Raw genomic sequence first — 23080 nt, 5'->3', positions numbered from 1 at the left:
AGGCCAATGTCAGGTTTCTTCAAGGCACCACTTTTAGTAGTTTCTTTATCATCGGAACTCATCTATTCGATCCGCAAATTCCTCAAATAGTCTTTGAAAGACTTGTTGATGCTCACATCTAAAGGCTTTACAATCGACATTAGCCCACCCTGGTATCAAAGTCAATGATGTTTTCGATTTCTTTGATTATCAGGATTTTGAACATATCCCATACCAATAATGCAGTTTTCTCGAACTGCTACAAAAATGACTACTGATTGTGGGGTCGAAATTTTCTCATAAAAAACTGACCCGAGTATAAGCCGACCCCCCCACTTGAGGAACGAATTTTTCCACAAAAAAACTCGGCTTATACACGAGTATATATGGTACTTGCTTGCACTAACAGGTATATGCTCATTTATAGAATTATTAATATTTTTAATTAAAAATTATCAATTTAAAATTTAGTTGCTCCAAAAAGAATTTATAGTTAATTGTTTCAATGAAGTTAATTGAAAGCAAATGATTTATTATTATTCATTCTATTAACGAATTGATCTTTAAGTGGCATTCTTGAAAATATTATTCAGCAGGATGCTTGTGGGGTCTCAACCAGTGCTGGTCACCTTCATTTGAAATCTTAGATTTTGTAGTGAAAATAAGTTTTTTTTTAGAATTTCAGTTTCATCAATACGAGACCCACTTCTATGCAGCTCTAAATACTCGTTTCTTCAATTAACCCAAAAGAATGGATACTCGGAAAGATTTCAAGTGTGGGGTCAATGAGCACAGACATTGGAAACATTTTTACTATTATTACATACCGAATTTTAATTTTAAAAAATTCACAAAAATGAAAAATGTTGCATTCTCATACGTTTACAGATAAGTAAACGAACTTGCGATATTGGTGAAAAAAAAATCGCAAAGCACGGGCGACAAAAATTTATGGCAAGAAAAAAATTCCCTGGAAAAAGTTTACAACCCAGTTGTAAACATGAAATCGCTGCCACCACCAGTGAGGAAAAAATTATTGTTAAATAACTAGTAGTAGTTATAGAGTTCAAACAGTATCCCAATTGGTTGGAGATCCACTACTCTTGAAACTAAAAATTTTCTCCTCTTCCAACTACTATTTCACATCACGTGGTCTTAAGGACCGGTAGTTCACGGTGTTCCTCATAGTTCCTCTGAACTACCGGTAATTGAAACGGTCCTTAACTTCAGTCCTCTGACACCAATAGTTCATTCAGACTAATAGTTACTAAGGACTGCAGAGATAGTTTACTTCCTGGTTCCAGATGATAAAGCAAGTCATGACTCACATAAACGAGGCCTACCCAAAGGAAACAACATCATTATCATCATCGCCAGAGTCGCAGCAGCCGCTTTGCATTTGCATCCAGGTGATCATTTGTCAGTATTGCGAGATGGCAGAGGACGAATCCGTCTTCTGGAAGCATGGAGATTTCCACAAGAAGGAAGATGAAAACTGTAGGTACTAATCGCAGAGACTTAAACAATCCGAGATGTCCCAGAGATACCCCATGTAGACATGAGGTGACAAATACATCTTCACCTGAGGTATTGCATACTGGACTGTATCATACGTCAGCACTTTTTAGTGCAACATTGCAGAGGCACTAGTAATGCCTGTACATAAGAGAATTTGTCCTCCAGAAAAGTCGCAGATTGATCTACCCACAAGTCATCGTTCTCATGAAGAGTTTTTCTTCACTATTTTTTCTTTGAATATGTGTGAATTTTTTTCCCCATCATTTCACTGCCTTTTCTTATTTAAATGTGTTCACCAGATAATTGGTGATTGTCTATGTCCTGTATTTGTTTATGTACCTACAAGATTGTTCCTGGTTTCATACCAAGATGGTATTACAAAACCATAGAGGGAGTCTGTAACGGTTAAGGTAGACCGTCTCTGAAATATAGGTGCGCCCGGGGCTGGCTCTAGTGGCAGTGGAGTTGGAGAGTCTTAAACGTGGAAGAAGTGGTCATGGCATCAATGACATGTTTTGTGTAATATAGGCGGTTTCCTCCACAATGTAATTTGTATTTTTTGTAAACCGTATACACTCGTGTATAAGCTGAGTTTTTTTTGTGGAAAAACTCGTTCAAGTGGGGGGTCAGCTTACACTTGGGTCAGCTTTTGATGAGAAAATATCGACCCCTGCAATCAGTAATCATTTTTGTAGCAGTGTTCGAGAAACCGGCATTATTGGTATGAGATACGTTCAAACCTCACAGAACTGATAATGTCATAGCCGAGGCATAGAAATCGAAAACATCATTGGTTGGTGGTAGCTAACGTTGATCGTACAGTAGGGTGGGTCGAAAAAAATGAAATTTTTATTTTCAAATTGCTATATAGTGCGGAAAAGTTGCCTCCTTTAATAAGGAGAAAAACGACATGAGAAATTTTAAAATCGGTTGATATCTTCCGGTTGCGCATCGTACTTGAAGTTTATGGAAATTGACGAAATTGCACATTTTTCTTAATTTTTTTAATATTACTTAAAGTTCTACAATCGACATGCAAATGTTTGTTATTCTTATTTTATAGTTTAATAAAGTAAAATAAATTAAAATATCATTAATATTTCAATGAATATTGATCGGGCAACGTGCTCGGAAAACAGGAATTATCCAAATTTTTGCAAGTTTTATTGTGTAACTTTTCGCCCGTTTTGTCACAACAAAACACACATCCAGTTCCACACACACACTACCCAAACAAACATCCAAAGTAGGTGTGTATGTGTGTAATTTACATTATATTTTAAAAGTAGTTACCAAAATTGACTAGGATTCAGTGGTTTACAGTTTCTTCTTTTTCTTTCCCAAGTGAACATGTTTGAGGTCTCAATTTTGGGAGAAATCAGGCATGACTGATTTTGATAACAGTGTAGATCTGATGTAGCTATCTCTAGCTTCTTGTCCATATACTTTAGTTTAGGCTTCGGTAACAAGTTAGGCACATCTCTACACTGTCTGAGTGTGACTGGAGCACGTGTGAACCACATACGAGAAGACCACTACATTGGAGATCGTATATCTACTCCATCAGAACGAACTTCCTCTCTGTCATATTTTTCAACATATAGATAGTGCAATGAATCAATGAATGAAAGGACTCTACAACCGGACTTATCCTGTTGTCGAGATTTCTTCTAGTTCAGTTTCGTTACAGAGTCTGTAACAAAGTGTGTATACCTGACAGTCTAAGTATTCAGTGTTGTAGGAATTCTTAGTGCTGCCATATCTATCTATATTTTAAATTGTGAGCAAAGTGAAATGATTGAATATTTGTGCCGTCGTAGGCCTGTTGCTCTCTATGGTAAGACTTTTTAACAGGGGGTAGGTTCACATTCGCGCCTCGAAGTTGGAAACCACAGATACAGATGGTGCATCTACAAGGCCAAAATCTTTTTCTGGGCCCATTGGAAAACAGCTTACTGGATGCGAAAGCTCTCAGTGGTGGAGTACGACTAGATTGTTGGATTCTAAAAGTCAGAAAAATGCTGAGAAAAGACCAGGAATATTGTATTTACTAGACATATCCAAAGCAATATAGTCTGTACAGCCTTCAGATGTGAGCATCAACAAGCCTCTAAAAGACTATTTGAGAAATTTGTGGATCGAATGGGTGAGTTCCGAAGAAACTACAAAAAGTGGTGGCTTGAAGAAACCTGACATAGGCCTAGTGTGCCAATGGGTACATGAGGCGTGGAATTCTGTTTCTGCTGATCCTTCAAAAAGTGTTGCATCAGCAAGGCGATGGACGGAACTGAAGATGATATCCTCTTTGAAAGTGACAATGGCGATGACAGCCCAGATGAAGATAAAAACGAAGGTGCCACACTCCCTATGATGATCTGATGGATTAGCATGAGCTTGGAGACTTAGAAAAAACAGATGAAAATGTTTGAATCATTTTCTATTTTTAATTTCCATAAGCTATTTATTCATTTTGCAAGAAAATATAAGAATTTTTTTTCTCTGAAATGCGTGGGTTTTTTGGGGTCGGCTTATATACAGGGTTTAAATTTATTGCCGTTTTGGTGGTCCTGAAGTGAGGGGTCAGCTTATAGGCCTACACGAGTATATACTGTAAATAAATTATTTATAAACAGCATGTACCTATAATGTTTGGTTTACGTTATCAGTTTTTTTTTCTTTTTTCATATTTTAAAGCTAGGGTTGAACCAGACTAATTTTTTTCCTATAAGTTATCGTTATCTATGTGCACGACTATATAGGAGATCTGAAAGCTCTCTTGCTCTCCTTGCTCAGTTCACAATGTCCTAATTGGGTCAAAAAATACATGCCCGGTCAAAATGTGTACATGTTCCAGGCATGTTGGCAATATATTAGTCCAGCCCTGGTATACAGAATACTGCAACACATAAGGAGGGGGGGGGGTTGTTAATGCAGGCACCCCATAGCACTGCTGAGACACCTATTCTACTCAGACACCAGAGCGTGACAAATCGTAAAAAAATTTAGGTGTCAGATAAACTTCTTGGGAGCCAAGCATGGTTATTTTCACAGGAAAAACAGTCTTAATGATTTCGGGTCTAAGCCCGAGCCTGACTCTGGATGCCGTTTTTGTTCAAGGGAACAAAATATAATATAACTTTATATATAACTTATATAATATAACTCAACTTTTAACTCTAGCAGCTATAAAATGGCTGAATATATATGTTCCCAGTGGTTTTAAACATAATCTATAAATCGTCTAGTTCCAAAAAAAAAAAATATATATATATATGTGTGTGTGTGTATATATAGATGGCAGCAGCCAACCGATGTAGCTTGTAACTTTATGAAATACAAATACAACGCCACAACAGGCAAAATGCCCAATGAGGTGGCTGATAAAAAGATGCCCATAAAAATATGGATGTCATATGTTTCAAAAATACAGCAACCCAATTAAAAATGCAATTAACACCAATTATAAACAATATATACACATGATAAAATATTATACAATGCCCATAAAGAATACTTATGGTTGTCTTATTCTAAGAATGGATAGCTTCTCGATTTACCCCAACATGTTTATCGTATTTCTTTTTAAACGTGTCAATTGTGTTACAATTTACTACCTCCAGGGGTAAGCTATTCCATTTATTAACAACCCTATTAGAGAAAAATTCCCTGCGACACCATAACCTTGCATTGTTCCTCACCAATCGATACTGGTGTCCCCTTGTAAAAGCAGTTGATTGGCGGTGTACTAAAAGTTCATGGTCCATCCTATCCATCCCATTGAAAATTTTGAACACTTCGATCATATCTCCTCGACACCTGCGTTCATCCAATGTAAACATATTCAAAAAATGAAGTCTCTCTTCATAACTCAAGCCCTGTGTGCCAATAAGGACACGCTTAGCTCTTCTCTGCACCCCTTCAATCAAGTCTATGTATGTCCCTCTGTAGGTATGGTCTCCAAAACCTTACAGCATACTCCAGTCCAGGACGAACTAAGCCTCGAAAAAGCGGAAGAATGACTTTAGGAGAACGCGAAGAGACCTTTTTGAAAATGAGACCAAGTATTCTATTCGCTTTTTTGACAACCGCTGAACAATGTTCAGAAAACTTAAGTCGCTCGTCAATGAGAATTCCCAAATCGGTGACTCTAGTTGCATCCGGGATAGTGACACCATTCAACTCTTAAGAGAACCGTGGGTTGTTCGAACCAAAATGAGCGACCATGCACTTATCAACGCTAAACGTCATGCTTCATTCATTTGCCCATGATGCAATCTTGTTTAAGTTGGTCTGGAGCAACTCCCTATCGCTTTCATTCCCAATTACCCCCATTAGCTTCACATCATCTGCGAATTTGCTAGTAATTCCATCGATACCCTGATCGAGTTTGTCGATAAAAAGTGAAAAAAGTATGGGGCCAAGGACACTTCCCTGAGGAACTCCACTTGTGACGTCTGTCCAACCAGAGAATTCCCCGTTCACCATAACTCATTGCGACCTATCTCTTAACCACGATTCTATCCAATTCAGCAAGTTGCCCCCTATTCCAATCTCGTGTAAACGCTTCAAGAGTTTGCCATGTTGGACCCGATCGAATGCCTTCTGGAAATCAAGGTAAACAACGTTGACATTTTTGCTCTTACCCAAAGCCTTAGTCACGTAATCATAGAAGCAAAGGAGGTTAGTTACACATGACTTCCCCTTCCTGAACCCATGCTGATTATCCGACAATACATTATTCTCGTCTATCCAGTTCACAAACTGCCTTTTGATGATAATTTCCAAAATTTTCGAGAGGGAGCTCGTCAAACTCACTGGACGATAATTAGACACCATTTCTCTACTACCCTTCTTAAATATCGGAACAACGTTAGCCAGTTTCCAATCTCTCAGGACGATACCCTCAGCAACACTACTCCTGTATATCTGTGCGACTGGCCCCAACAATTCATTAGCACCTTCCCTGAGAACCCTGGGATAGATATCATCTGGTCCTGGTGCTTTGCTTGCACATACATTTCTTAGAAGATTTAGGACCTCCACGTCTTCTACTTGAATATCGTTGAGGGTTTTATTACCCCATGCAACACCCGTATATCGAATATCATTATCTCCATTAAAAACCGTCTCCATTATAATGTAGAAGTATGTATAGTTGAAACACATTTGTCTTCCTAGGTAAGGTAGCCATGTCTGTTGATGTTTTTTTTTAATAAAAACCATTTTTAGCTATTTGTATAACATTTGGATAACTTTTTATTCAGAATTATTTGAAATTTTATGTTAAAAATGATGTTTTCTTATGCAAAACTTTTTTAAAACTCTAAAACACACTTTTTTTAATTATTTCTCATTAATTATTAGTACCTTTAAATAACTGCTATATTATGAAGGAAAAGAGTTTGAAATTTCTAGCTAAAAAAACTGTTGAGATGCATACATTCTAAGTATTTAAAAAAATCATGAAAAGTTCAAAAAACTCTTAGTTCACAGGGACAAACAGTCAAAATAGTTCAGAACCAAAAGTGTTAAATAATATTTTAGCAACTTTTCTGGGATTAAATGACTCTTTCCTATGTTATTAGGCACTTCATTATGAAAAAAGATTTTGTTTCACCCTCAGACTGATTTAACAAACATATATAGAGAATTTTAGGTGCCAATACCGATTTTCTAGTTGCCAAGGTGACCTGGCAACTGGGATTTGTCAAGTCCTGGCTTTAGAATGGTGTTTCTTTTCCCAAACTTTTGCTATTGTCATTGTTATGCAAATGTTATAGCTTTAGTTTTACACAGAAATAATTCCCTTTTTTTTTGTACTAATAAATTTTTTTTCCACCTTTTCAACTTGGATTTGGTAGCTCTTCATGAGCGGATAAAAACAGTTTTTTTTTGTCAATAATGTTTTTTTTTCTGCCCTTCACTTCGGATTTGGCACCCCTCCTACAGCGGCGCCCCATGCGACCACAAGCACGTCTGTAACTAGGGAAGCAGGCAGGTCTGGTGCCCTGAGTGCCGGACCAGAGAGGGCGAATTTCCCCCCTTAACCTCTTCAATATTACAAGGGGACACCAAACTACGTGCATTTGGCGGCGCTGGCAAACCACGCATCTAGTTTCAGCCCTGGCCTCATGTCCGAAGAGTGACTTCTGACTATACGTAAATTCGATCACAGACTCTTTCTAGTCCGAAGAGTGTTTTCCTCTCGAACTCTCTTGCTCTGTCACATGCGTATGCAACTTTGTCGTTATGCTGTAGCAATGGAAAAGTAGACGACTGCCTAATAATACTCAAAAAATCACTAACAAATAAGGCAAATACCAGAAAATACTAATAGCCAGTAGTAGTTAGCCGGTAAAGATTGACGCGATTTCAAAAATAAATAAATTACTCCAACAAACTCGAAGACCTGCATTTTATTTTCGAGAGAAAACTAATCGGAAGAGAAAAACTATTTTTATAGTATTGAAAGTAGGCCCGTAACTACAGGGAGGGGGCTGGGACAACTGCCCGGTGCTGCAAAATTTATGGGGGAATAACGAACACAGTTATAAAATTATAGAATTTTAAAGTTGTGGGGGCGGCAAAAATCCAATTATGCCCTGATTGAGTATTTCCCGTAAATGGCCCGTGGCACATTTTCAGATCACTGAAGTAGGCGTCAAAGATCACTTGACCAGGGCCGAAACTAGATGCTTGATCACCCGGGCAAGCACAGATTTTGACGCCCCCTTGTAATGTTGAAGAGGTTTCAGAATGAAATTTTCACCCCTAGGGTGCAGCGCAAGGACCACGAGACCTGCCTGCTCCCCCTAGTTGCGGCTCTGCCCGCAACGCAATTCACAATTCCAGAACACTTAAACGATCCGTGGCACATTTAGAGATGCCTTGAGTGACATTTGGCACAGTGTTAGAACACTTACGTGGGCGGCCCCCCCAGTGCGGTTCTACATCACTCAAGTTACCCGCGGAACATTCCCAGATTACTTAAGTGATCCGTGGCATAATTACGGACCACATTTAGCGTTGCACAGTTCGAGAGCACTTAAGCGGCCCGGAAACATTTCCATAGCACATAAGCAGCCCGGACACATTTCCTGAGAACTTGAAAGATCCGTGAAACATTTAGAGATCGCCGAAGTGGCTGTGTAAGGGATTTATCATTAGGGAGAATATTAGTTCAGGTACCCACAAACTAGCGAAATTCTCGTTTTTGGTGCACCGAGTAAGATGCCATCAAGAATATTTCATATTTTCATAAAGGGTGGTAAGCATCATCCAAACCCCATCCTTCCCCCTTGTCATCAAAAGTCAGCAAATCGGACCCCGCGGATGCGGACGTAATACTTGAATGACCCCTTACGCAAAACATTTTCCCTTATTGTAGTGATTCTCAAAATGCAGGTCGGGGCTCCAAGGGGCGTCGCATCGGGCTGTTGATATTGAAGTGTATCTGTTCGAAGCTTTGAAGTTATTTGTTAAGCTATTCTGATTAATCGCGAATGAACGGTGACTGAAGAAAGGGAGCCGGTGACAAATGTTTGAAAACCACTGCCTTATTGTAAAAAAATAACCGTTCAAATAATTTAAAGTGATCTGTATGTGAAGTGATGAAATTATGACCAATGATTCCAATTTAAAGTTTCAGAAAATGTGCATTCAAAAGAATTACCTACCTACACCTATGTCATTTAACTGGTCTCAAAACTAAGGAACAAAAATACAAATAGAAGGCAAAATAATTGTAGAATGTCGTTCTTTCACATGCATTTCAACGTTTTATTTATTAAGCTTTATATATATATATATAAAACTTACATTTCATTTTCTCCAATGATACAAATTAAAATGTTATTTTCAATTCAACGTATTTTTCCGCATTAGCCGGCCTGTCGGGAGATAGTGATCAGCATGTTGGAAATTCGAGTTACAAATGCCAGATCTTAAATACAGTATATGCACTATAAGAATCGGTTAAATTGGCTGATTTGAACCTAAATGGTTAATTGGCATTTTATAATCGTTTCTGTTTTATGAACTATGATCAGAAGTTGTTATGCTTTATGTTTGCTTTTGCTACCACAAATCTTGATCTATCAAAAATGTCGGATATACTAAGCATATATATCAGTGTAGATCGAAAGAGTTGAATGATTAGCAGATGTGCCAACTTTTGAAATCCAAAAATCCGGAGATTCTCTCGAGGGGGGTACACCCCCCACCCGACACTCATAGACTCGATCAAAAAAAAAGTTAATAAAAAAAAATTTCAAATTTTTTTTTTAAAATAAATTAAGAAAAAGTTATTCTTTCCTCCCCCCCCCCCAAGGCAGGTTCCTGAGCAGAATATAATTTCATGTCAGTCTTTCCATGCGGAATAGAGAAATCAAATCTACATACTGTTTATAAAGTATGTGTTTCCTTTTGTGGATGCTATCAGTGATTGATAATCTTGGGTATATGAATTCTTAAAAGCTTTATATTTAGCTGTATATAGCTTAAAGTTTTATATTTTCTTTCTGAAGATGTTTAATCGGTAGAAACGATTTAAAAAAATTCAAATTACAAAGCTGCGGACGAAAAAACATGTTTACCGCACGGCTGTTAATGGCATACAATAACGATTATACAGGAATTTCGGTAACTGAGGTCATGCCCCTGATAAATGATTGCCGATAAACGCTACGAAAACGAAGTCTTTGCCAGTTGCTTAAATGCGGTCACAGAGACTTTTTTTACGGCTGCTCGATGGAAATGATTACGGCTGTCCTCTATGGGTGTTTTCCTTAACGACGACTGTAATCATTGACTCCACGACAACGTGAAAGCTCGCGTAAAATCTAATTTTCCGCCAAAATCCGGAGAGCGGGAGGAAGGATGAAAAATCGGGAGAGTTGGCAGGTCTGGATTAGTACAACTACGAAGCATTTTTTATTCCTCAATCGTGCGTGTAAAATTGTAATAAGCATTCATTGTAAAAGTCAAAGAATTGCACGGCAAAATAACAAAATAATGGGATAAGTGACAGGCATATTTCTTCAATCTCTAAACATGCAAAAAAAAAGAAAACTTCCGAAATATCTGCAGTTTGCATTAGGTTGACGATAATCATACAGTAAAACCCTTACTTTTGCGAACATAGACGGCATAAAAAAAATTCTCCCGTAAATGAGGGGTGACCATTAAGAGGGGTTTTATTATAACACGAAATCAATATTGAATTTTCATTATTATTATCCAATTTCTGAGCAAAATGCGTTTGCTACAGTGGAAAACTTTTTTTTATTCTGGCTCACTTATTTATTTAGTAATTAATATACGCTATACCGGTCCTTCGAATTTATTCGGAGATCCTCATTAAACCTCGTGTTTCCGTTATGCCGGGAATGGACCAGACTAGTATTCAAAAAGCTGGTGTCCCTCAATTTTTCCGGCACGCCAGCTAACGAGAGGGAATACGGGGTAAGTAGCAATCATTTCAAATAAAACAATTTACACTTTAAGTTGTATTAATGTTGCAATTTACCTATCTTCCCTGTCTAGTGCGCAATGAGAAGTATTTTTTTAGGTTTATAACACATATACTGTACATGTATTTTCAAAAAATTAATATCCATGCTTTGAGAAAATTCATAGGCGAGTAGGAGTGATTGAAGGATAACTCATTTAATTCAGATTGATAAATTTCAGGAAAAAAAATGAAAAAAAGAAACCTTCAAAAGACCTCCACTGTGCTTATCAACCCCTCACTCCCTTACTCAACCATCCTTTACAATGGCAGCGAATAGCATCAACAGTATCTCTCAAGTGGAACAGGGTTAACCCAAATAGATCAAGAAGGGAGAAAGCAAAAGAACCTCTCGTATCTGACTCACAGCCTTAGCATATAAACCTATTACACAGGTCAAGGGTTATTTTTTTCCCCTACTCAGAAGCAGGGCCTACTTAAGTAAACCACATCTTTTACATCAAGATGCAACCATGATTAAAGGCATGGTGTAAAAAAGATTTTTCTTTCTCTGATTGCTCTTCATTTTCAAAACAAAGGCTAGCAGCTAGCAGAAGTGAATAATCAGAATGCAAATGGTTAGTGGAAACTATTTTTTTTTTTTGAAGACACAATAACAAACTCTATAACTGGTAAACACCCTCACATCAGAGCCCAACTTTTGACATGAGCGTGGTTCTCGCGTGGTAGAGGAGAGCGGGGCCACTCCATTGATTTGTAAACTTGTCGCGGGACAGTTAATTAAGTGATCTGGAACAGCGCAACAGGTTACTTTGGTCATCTACAAATATGGCACTGGTCACCCAAGTGCTCTATAAAATATGCCGCGTGGTAACTCCATTGATCTGGAGATGTGCTGCGGTGATCTGTAAATATGCCGCAAGTCACTTGCGTGATTTGGAATTGTGCCGCAGGCCACTAGAATAACTTGGGGATATGACACGGGCCGCTCAAGTGATGTAGAACTGTACCGCACGTCACAAGTGATCTGGAAATGTGCCGTTGAGTTCATTTTTAGAACATTAGATTTGAGGTCGCGGGCCATGGTTGAACATGTATGCATTAAACAAAAGTCATAATTTGCTCTACCACTGGAATCAAGGACGTTTGTTTCGTTAGAGTCAGTGAACATGTGCTGCGTTCATATTTGCGGGCCTCTGAGCGAATGTGGAAATTACGTCCACACACCTAAAACTGATTTCTCTAGCACAATCGTTGACCATATCAAAGATTCAGTCGACGCTCCATTTCATGAACCTCTTGATTTATGAACCGACACGTTCTTATATATATATGAACCTATCCTCTGGTCTTAAACAATATTCCATTCTTTTGAACATCTTTCCTATTTACAAATCAATTGTTCAAGTCTGTACGAACTCATAGAAATGAGAGCCGACGGTATTTCATTGGTATATTTTAAAGGCATCCATGGCCCCCATATACTGCGACAAGAGGGGATTTCAGGTGGCGCTGGACCAGAGGTGGTGCTCAATTCTTTCTTTTACCCCCAATTCAAAATTACCCGGGGGGGGGGGTGTTAAAATGCATGCTTGTCCCAGCCGAAAGAGTATATCCAGTTGTGGCTCTGAGTAAATAATCGGTTCTCTAGCTCGGACAGCCTTTCCACTGTGGTTCCTTGCATACAGATATTTTAGAGCGGTGGTTCTCAACTTTCAAGCGCCTGGAGGCACATTATTTTTTTCGCTGGGCAGCGGACGATATTATCCAAATTTATTGCAGAATGGCTTTGCGTTACCATGAAATAGTAGTTTGACAGATTCTCAGGTGGCAATGTGAACTGATGTGCGCGAGAGTGCCCATGGATATCGAGGGATTGGGAGAACCCATTAGTAGTGCAAGCAAAGCTGTTTTGGCTACGGGCCGCAAAATATTTTATCCCGTCCCCGCCTTCCATTTAGCGACCACCTTTAATGACAGCCACTTATTTCCTGAAAGCAAAGTGACCTTCTTGGCGAGGTTTCACAAAATATCCAGGGTCAGTTTCTCATGCAAGGGTTTTGCCCATGGAATATTTCAAGATCTAAAATTAATATTAATAACCGTACCTCCCTTTCCCCAGCATAGAGTGGAAAAGGTAGGGTGACTAGAAGTCCCGTATTTATCGGGACGGTCTTGTTTTTTTCTGGCCATCCCGACTTTTTTACTACAATGTCCCGGGTTTTTCCCGTGTTTTAAACGGAGTTCACTTGAATTCGTTACTTTCATCAAAAACGTTGATGCAGGCAATTTTCATGACTAATAGCGATATATATTTTCAATAATATATATGTGTGTGTTGTATTTGTATTTTCTTTGAATATTACACGTATTGACACTTCGAGCGTCTTACTAACACACCTGTTTGAGTTCCAGAAATTGAGTTTTAGTTCTACTTTTTCTGCTGGCACGAGGGAGGCCCCTATTAGAGATCTCTATTAACTTTACCTTTATCTAAATATAGGGCAGTGATTCTCAAAATATAGTTACCACAGCTGTCTTGCCTAGTTCATGGTTCATCTGCGGCTTCCCATAATAGTTTAGTGGATATTTTCACTTATAAAAAACACTTCAAAGCGTAAATAGGTACACAAATGAATATCCACAGCTCGTCGCGACGCCCACTTTGAGAAATACTCTCGTAGGGAAAGAGCCTTTGGTTACCAATAGCTCTAGTAATTTTTTCAGATTGAGATTGTGTTCCAGAAATTGTTTAATTGTCCGAAAATGTCAAAAAAGTATATGCAGTTTCAATGTGCTCCGAAAAGAGTTTTGAATTTGATTTCATTAAACTGGACGACGGAAAAATAAAGTTTAATCGATTTTTGAGGAAACAAAACATTCAGATTTCTCGAACCACTATAAACGAACTCATTCTGAAAGTCTTCTCAAACTTGAGGGGAAGAGGGTTTGGTCCCGAACAGCTATTTAGGGGTGTTTTTGAAAATTTTGTCATAACTGGCAATTTCGAAGTAATTTGGCAACTGTTTGGCAATGTCGCATATTTGCGAACCGAATTTTCATATTTTTCCGGGAAATATGGTCAGCCTGGGAAAAGGGCTCTATCCCACGGTATCTCTCATGACTCACATATTTTTTTCATTTTCTACTCAAAAATATCACTGCAGAGGAGCCCATGAAATATCCTAAGATATGGGCCCGGTTCTAGGACGGGACAGGGTAATAATCATGCATTTTAATTAAAACGTTTTATTTAACCCCTTCACATACAAGCTATTGGCAAGGAATTCTGATGACCTATTTGACGAATCGGCGATAGATATTGTGACCTTGTCCCAACAGACGAGGGTTAGTTGCACTGCAAAGCTGCATTAAGAGCTGCAACTTACAAGCGGCTTTGGTTGCACTGCGCGTAAAACCTGTCAATCAAATTCGAGGGTCAATTGTATTGAACTACCCTCTTATCAGAGGTTACGTGCCCTGTGCGACTAAATCCTTTTCTATTGTTCACTTCCACAACAAGGGGCCATCCCTCATGTCGTGGCATTATGTAACATTTAGTTTAGTAAGTGATGGAAAGCAAAAAGCCTGTGTTTTAAATTTATTTAAAGTCGTTTTTATATTTTTTTATACCGTTCAAATCGTATGAACTAATTGAGTTCATCGAGATGAAAACTTGAATATCCATTTTGAGAGTAACATTATACAGTAGGACTTCAGTATAACGTTGACCACGTTTAACGTCATCCCGCCTATAGCGTCAGTTTTTTTTTTGGTCCTGTTAGTACAATTTGTAAAAAATTTTATTCGTTATTATGTCACCCCGCTTATGAAGTCATTTTTATTCGGCCCCGAGGCGGGACGTTATACCGAAGTATGGCTGTAATATCAATTAAGACAGTTATTTCCAACGGTGTGTCGCGTGTCACGTTAGGGTACTTAGAGATCAGAAAGGGTTGCCCGCTAACTTCTTCAGATATTATTTTCATAACTTAGGGTTTACGCACACCAAAAAGTTCCCGTGGAGAACATAATATTAAAATTCAGCCCATCACATCGTTTGACAAGCTGTTCTCGCACTAGACTCTCCAAGGACAGTTGCGGTAGTATAAAAACTTGATGAAAATGAGTAAAAAAGTAGGTCGAAAATTTATTATCCGTTTATATTTAAAATATGATCATATTTGACGATTTCGATGAGATGACTAGTTCAGTGTTTCACAAACACTTTCGCTGCAGGCCATTCGTTAACATAACATAGGGAAAAACTCAGTCATTACAATTAACAGTCGTTACAGTTTTGTGAAAACTTAACAAGTGTGAAAAGATTTTCTGAAGAATTGGGCGATGGGACAAAAAAAGGTTGGGAAACTGATCTAGTGCAAAATAGAAGTTTTGTTACAGATTCATAAAAGGTGACCAAATGTCCCGTTTTCAGGGACAGTACCGGTTTATAACTAATGTTTAGGAGGTGTCGCGAGTTCGATATCCGTTTCGTCCATGTCAGAAACTTTCCTGACACAGGGGGTACTACAGAAATGGCAACATGACCACCGAAAAAGATTGCTGCAGCAGAGACCCACATCGATTGGTTATACAAATACAACGCCACAACAGGCAAATTGCCCAACGAGGTGGCTGACTTAAGAACATCATGGATCCCCGAGCCCTTACCTACTACTGCTACACCACACATGCACCCCCCCCCCGCAGAACCCCCCAACGAATCGGTACATGAGGGAATGTGCGTGTACGTGTAGTGCAACCTGACGTAAAGTTTGTTTCGGTGTAATGCTTGTTATGTGTAGTGCTGTCATCTGCCCCCAAATTTTCTAACTATGAGTGAAGTGTTATGGTTGAATGATTTACCGTTGTAGAACTGTTGCTCTCTGTGGCGAGACTTTTTAACGGGGAGATCGGCTCGCATTTGCGCCTTGAAGTTGGGAACCACAGAAAACCAACTTCAGCCGACCACCACTGTGGGGTTCGAACCCGGATCCTCGCATCACGAGTCCGGCACTATAACCACTCGACCACCACAGCGGCACTCGACTACCACAGCGGCGTGCATCAACTATTCGGTGAGTATGAAAAAAAAAGTCTGTCGTTCTGGGAATCGGCAATAAATTGTAGGTCCTGGTCTAATTAGCCCTCGTGTGCAGAAAATTACCGTGGTTCGAAAAAAATGATCAAATGACATTTTGAGCTTCTACAAATCACTGTAGAAAAAAAATTATTTCAGGAGAAAAAAATCATTCATCATGGCGTGATCATATTTCGTTAGAAAAATATGGAAAATTAGAATTTTATAAAGAAAATACGGGACATCACTGAAGATGTTGGCAAAACTACCAACTGTTTTAAAATTTCTGAAAAATTAACGAGGGTTGAGCAATGACGGGATAATAGAAATCGCAGCGAATTGAACTCTTGCAGAAAAAATGTTTAGTATGGAAAATACACGAGATGAAATTTTAATAATTATCTAAATATTTTATAAATTATGAAAATTACCTTCATTCACAATTTCAGTAGAAATTTTAAATTCAAATTAGCATTGTTGGAAATATATAGGAAAATTGTATAAAGTCGGAACGGCCAAATTTACGTCAAAGTACGAGAATGTCCCATCAAATAAAGGACACGTGGTTACCCTACTGATAATATGCTATTAATTAGTGTAAAGTTGAAAAACGCGATTTATACTTTTAATACTATTTCTATGGTTGTCATGTAGCCTTCTACACTTATAATAATAAAATTATTTTTCAATGATGCTGATATATGTGGGATGACTATACGTCCTGTATTTCTCGGAACATCCCCGTATTTTTACCATCCCGACTTCTTGGGAAAAAAAAGTCCCGTTTTTTTCACTGGATTTTCAATCAAGCCAACTTGAATTTTTATTCTTCATTGAAATCAAGTATTAAAACTATCTTCTTAACTCATAAACTATAATACGATAATTACGACTATAAATAAGAATATTCATCTCTCATATGGCCCGTGATACACATGCTACTAAGTAGCACGAAAGTGGCATGCTTTCGTGCTATTTGTAACATGTGTATCACGGACCTATTTCCCCGTAGTTTTTCTTGAAGAATTGATTTCAATTCACCGTCTTTTACTGATAAATACACTGTCTTGAAATCTATGACAATAATAAAATATGATTTTCAAATGTTTCAATCTATCAAAATTGTGGAACTTCTCCAGCAGTGACATTCAGAATTTTAAGTGAAAATTTTTCATTTTATCTCGAATGCAATTTAAACTCAGCAGAGAACTGGTTACGCAATTTCTCGGTTAATAGTGATGGATTCAAACAATGAGGAATAATGTTTACACATAATCAAAATAGATTCTTATACATGTAAATTTGCCGATGCGTCCACAAAAGCATACCCGAATTTTTAGTAATTATTTACTTTTCCTCACGAGGTTGAGGAAACAAACTAAACGCTAAATTATTAATGTAGCTCAAGGAATTGAAACATTTCCACGCCTTCTTCCCCCCCCCCCCCCGTATCTCCAGCCATGTTGGCATTGCAGTCAGAGTCGACATAATTGAAGTTATTTGTCGTATAAATGAAAAATTTTAACATTAAAATCTACAGGGAGGAATTGTGACCAGTGTTATCGGAAAAAATAATTTTCAAGAATAATTTCACCCCTCTCCAAAATTTTAAGGGATAATTTTGTGCAGAGATGAATATTTATTTTTTATTAAAATAAAAAATAAATTAGATATGACTATCTCTTCCCCCAATTTATTATTAGTATTTTATAACAATTTTACATCAATTAGATTTTTTCTTCTTTATTGAGGAATTTCCCTCATCATTGGGGGAATTATATAATTTATGTCAAAATATAATTCCACATGTTCATATTTTATAATTTATCCCGCAAAATTATTTCTTTTAGTATTTTAACGATAAATTAGTCGACATATCAGCTCAAAATAGTGCACTGAAAATGTAAAAATAATTTTAGCCAGGTTTTCGGGTAAAATACCTCACTATGCGTCGTATAAATGTGAAAATCCCATAATATAGATAAAGGTGGTCGTATAAACGGTATTTACTGTATTCCTATAGTTCCACCTATATTGGTGATATGAGGGAAATTTCAATACAAAGGAATAAAGGGAATCTAATCGAAAGATTACTCTATTCACCAAGATATCACAAAAGAAACTATTTGTCCCAGTAAAGAATGGAGAAGGATTTGATCGCACAGGGCACGACGATATCCATATTGGCCGCTCAGGGCACCGGTCGCACAGGGCACGACACCTTATCAGATGGGTTAGTTGCACGGGAGGGGGGGCTAGATTAAAATTCACGGAACCCTATCTAATCTCATCTTATCTATAGTAGATGGTGTAGGAATAAAGCAGGGTTGGTAAAAAAAAACCAAAAAACCGGTTTTTTGTTTTAAATAGTATTAACATTAAAAACAATAAAATTTCTGAAAAATTATTCAAACTTCTAACAATTAATTAAAATAAAATGTTTATTAATGTAATTAACACTATTCCCATATTAATTAATCAAAAAATATTTCTTACATCTTAACAAAAACCAACTTTTGCGATTTAATTATTTTTTGCTTAACTCAATGGATTACTGTGTGTTTGAAAATTCTTTTAATGTTATTATTAATCATATAACATAAAGATGTTTTCTCCAGTTACTTTCAATATGCTTAATTAGGAAGCTATTTTGCAAAAACTATAATAAAAATTAGGTGAAAATAATGTATTTAATGAAGCATAAATAATGCAGATTAATTAACGATGATTTACGATATACAGGGTGATTATAACTAAGGCTTTGATTTCAAAACACTGTAAAACACAGCTAAGACTGCCATGGATGCGATGAGGATATCGATCAGACTTTGGGGAATACTGTTCCACTCCTCAAGAAGTGCAATCTGTAAGTCTCGGGCAGTAACAGGCGGCCTTGGTCGCGCAGCAATGCGTCGTCCAAGAGATTCAGGTCAGGAGAGCACGCTGGCCATTCCATACGCTGTATTGTTTCAGCTTCAAGCATGTTCTCCACCAGACGAGCTCTATGCGGTCGGGCATTATCATCCTGGAAAACAAAGGAATCTCCAATGGCTCCAGCGTAAGGGATGACATGAGGTCGCAGTATCTCGTCTGCATACCTTCGGGCCGTCAAAGTGCCATTCCGAATGATATGCAGGTCCGTACGTCCGCCTATGCTGATTCCACCCCATACCATCCAACCAGCTCGTCTGTATTGTGACCTTTCACGAACGAATGCGGGGTTATTTCGAGTGCCCCTGTCCCTCCATACCAGAACACGTCGGGTGTCACACTCCAGACTGAATCGGGTGTCACACTCCAGACTGAATCGGGACTCGTCTGTAAACAGCACTTGGCTCCAATCATGTTGCTCCCAATCTCGATGTTCAGCAGCCCATCTTCTTCGGGCCGCACGGTGGCGTGGGGTCAACGGAATGCAGACCATTGGTCTACGTGCATAGAGCCCTCCCTCATGAAGCCGATTACGTACTGTTTGGCTGGACACCCTGTCCTGTTGTCAAGAGCAACCGTCTTTGCAGCTGCGTAGCATTCTCTGTTCTGTTTCGACGGGCTGTTAACCGTATATACCGGTCATCAGTTGCTGTAGTGGCGCGTGGCCGACCTTGCCCTGGTCGACGTCTAACATTTCCTGTTTCTTGGAATCGATTCCACAGCCTTGCAACAACACTTCTGGCGACTCCAACAGCGTCCGCGACACTACGTTGTGTTTGCCCGGATTTCAGTCTGCCTATAACACGCCATGCTATGGATTCCGGTAAATCACGTTGTTGAGACATCCTCAAGTCACCTTGTCTCAAAAAAAAATACTGCGCAATCGAATTTCACAGTTACGGCAGTAAAACAGACGTTTCTGCAACATCCCGATTTCTGCCCTTATCTCCTTTTTCTGGTTTTTGACTTCATGAACTTTGATTTGCATATGAAGTTTTCTTCTTCCGTTTCCTGCTAGGCTTTAAATTATGGATGATTCATTTTATGTTACTTATCGGTATACATCTTTGCGTAATTTTGTTAAAACCATGTGCTCCCCTAATTGTTTTGAGCAGTGTATGTTGTCCACCGTGTTCTGGCTATGAGGTGAAAGCACAAAAATTCTTGTTCAACAACAGATCAGAGTATGCCATGGTCATGATGTGGATGTGCTTGCAATTCACCTTTATTATACCCCAAACGCGCCCCACGTTAATATTCCTGAGGAACTACTAACATATAGAGGATGCGCTGAAGCTTGCAATTCAAAGTTTACAATGCGACCACTGTTCATAACATTTTGAGGAACCCCCACAGCCAGAGGTTGCGAGGGTTAAGGTCAAGTGAACTGACGGCCAGTCAGGTGTCTTGCCATCCTGTTATTGTCAAAATGGGTCTTCAGCAGCTGTTTTGCTGGTATTGCAATGTACATCTTGATAGAAGTTGTTCTATCCAAACACTGATGCTGTGAAGTGCCGAAATGATGTGGTTGCACAAAATAGATTATACTGTTGGCCAAGTACAGCATCATATACTTGCACATTTTGCACTACTTGCACTTTTTTTCCTTTTGCAAAAGAAAATTCCATTGCTTCAGGAGTATCCATGCAAATTTCCAAGTCATTCTGACCAGTACTTATTATATAAATTTGGAATAAAAACTTTAATTATAATCACCCTGTATATAGCTGATTATTTTTCATAAATCTGTTACTACTATACAGTAGAACCTTGATTAACTGTGCTTAACCATGAAAGTATGAAAAAAAACTTGAATATTAAGACACAGTGATATACAGTACGAGATGTGGTGGTACTAATGAGAAAGAAAATGAAAATGTCTTTGAAGGTAATGTACACTAGTCTTTGTCCTTTAAGGACAGCTGGTGTCTTTATTGAATTATAGGACCACCTGCCCCTAGCATGATGGTGTCACTACTGTTGCTGCTTCTTTGTGAAGGGAAAAAGAAACCCTGTGAGATAATACACCACTACATTTAGATGTGTGATGCAATCCTTATTCATGAATTTGCTAAAAATATGGAGCATCAGAATGTAGCCAAAGGTTAGAAAATATGGTAAGAATGAGAAATTTTGGATTCTGTATATAACTTTAAATAGCCAAGATAATTCATATGCAAAAAAATATATATATATTCAGGCCACTTTGTTATGAGACTTTTTGAAAAAGACCACTTATACCATCTTATGCCATTTAAAGATATACTGGCCCCCGTTATAGGCTGAGGCTGGGCCAGCAGTTAAATACGCCTCAATTTATAGGCAGTTTCCAGGTGCTTTTTCAAAGTTCAGAATTCAAATCCATTTCTTTCTAAACTTATGAGAATGATGGTAATTTAATAAAATATTTTACTGAAATGCAAAACAGTGCACATATTTAAATGGAATTTCGAAACTGTTATTTAGAAGTATTTCCTTGTGCTCAAATGAAACCATTTCCAAAGCTAAAAGAGAAGCATCTTGCGAAATGGGTTTTTCATCACTTTTGCTTGTGAAAAACGGTAACCACAAACCACTTGAATGTAGGTGATGATATGCAGATAACCTTTTTTTCAAAGAAAGAATCTCAATTTTAAAATTTCATTTATTATGAAAAGAAACAAGTTAATCACTAAAAGTCGACATGTGCAGTAATTTTAATTTTGTTGCATTGATATGTCCGTGTGCATTTTTTTTCAATAAATTAATTTTGCACTTTACAGGGTAAATATGTTCAGTTTGGAATCTTTTCTGCAATTAATTATTGGATAATTTAGTTAATTACAAAAATTTAAATTTTCACGCAGTGACTATACACAGCCTGTGCTAAGCATAGATGAAGTGTGAAAGAAAAATAAATGCGGGGAGAAAGGAAAAAAGTTATTAACAATCTCTTGGTAATCAGCAGGGAAGTGGGGAGGGGCCGTCCAGTGCAATTCGGACATAGATAACAAGAGTGAAGCAGTGCAATTCGGTAGCCACGTCTACCTTCCAGTGCAACTGACCCATCTCCGGTTTTTCACTGCGCCGTTTTGTTGTTGCTCTTCTCATTCTCGAGCGCATATTTTGAAACACCTATATCTCTAATTTCATTCGCATTCGTTGATTTTTGCGGCTACTAGGGGCTCGCATATCAGAAAAGTTATTTCATGACCACTCTGTATGTATAGAGAAATAAAGAAACATACCGAACTTTCTAGCGTATATTAACCTTTTAACCACTGACGGTACTTTGAAGTACTAGGTTAGATAAATTTGTTTTATGAATCAACTAATTATTTGAAAAACAGCATCTCTTATTTTTTGCTTTAATTTGAATTGACCTACCAAATAATTTAAATAAAATAAATATTTATTATCATTACATATATATTTATTGTCATTTTCTTTTTATTCTACTTTTCAGAACGAGTCAAAAGGGTTAGGGGCCGTTCAAGTATTACGTAAGCAAATTTTTTAGGCTTTTTTTTGACCCCCCCCCCTTTGTCAGCAAAATTTCGTCATCAGGTCTGCCCCTCTGAATCTCAACTCATATTTCCATAAAGGGTGGTTGATGACGTAAGCATTATCCAAACCCCCCTCCCCCCTTGTTATCAAAAGTCAGCAAATCGAACCCCCCATCGATGATGACGTAATACTTGAACGGCCCCTTAACGAAAAATCTGAATTTGTTAATACGTATTACCTGAACCTTTTTTACAGATAGGCTTTAATACAAATATATTTTTTGAATCAACTTTTAAAGATATTTTTTTATATATAATATATATGGCGCATAGAAAAAAAAAAATCGACAATTTTTTTTCAGTAAAAATGCGACCCAATAACACTTTTCATTCCTAGATTTCATCATTAGTGAATAAAATTCACATCTATGGATTATTCGCCATAGCAGACCATACTAGTACGCAAGCAAATCCGACATTTCACTTGACTAAAAAAGCACAGACATCCTTGACAGAGTTTTAAAATTTTAATTTTCTCATGTGAAACATCGAATTCAAATCGATTTTAAAAATATACAATTTCAAACATTTCTTTTCAGTCATTCCAAGAGAGAT

At 37.8% G+C, this 23080-nt stretch overlaps 1 protein-coding gene across 4 annotated transcripts in view; it reads right to left on the bottom strand.

The window, feature by feature from the left end:
* Lasp (LIM and SH3 domain protein Lasp) overlaps positions 1 to 23080 on the bottom strand; it is a 126973-nt gene that overhangs the window by 73627 nt on the left and 30266 nt on the right. The gene's annotated exons all lie outside the window — the stretch shown is intronic.

Source organism: Pholcus phalangioides, unplaced genomic scaffold (assembly GCF_987345545.1).
Source record: "Pholcus phalangioides strain wild (caught in Gottingen) unplaced genomic scaffold, Ppha-v1.0 ptg000017l_1, whole genome shotgun sequence".
Lineage (NCBI taxonomy): Eukaryota > Metazoa > Arthropoda > Arachnida > Araneae > Pholcidae > Pholcus > Pholcus phalangioides.
Note: the sequence above shows the minus strand (reverse complement) of the source record. Positions and strands in the feature narration are given on the sequence as shown.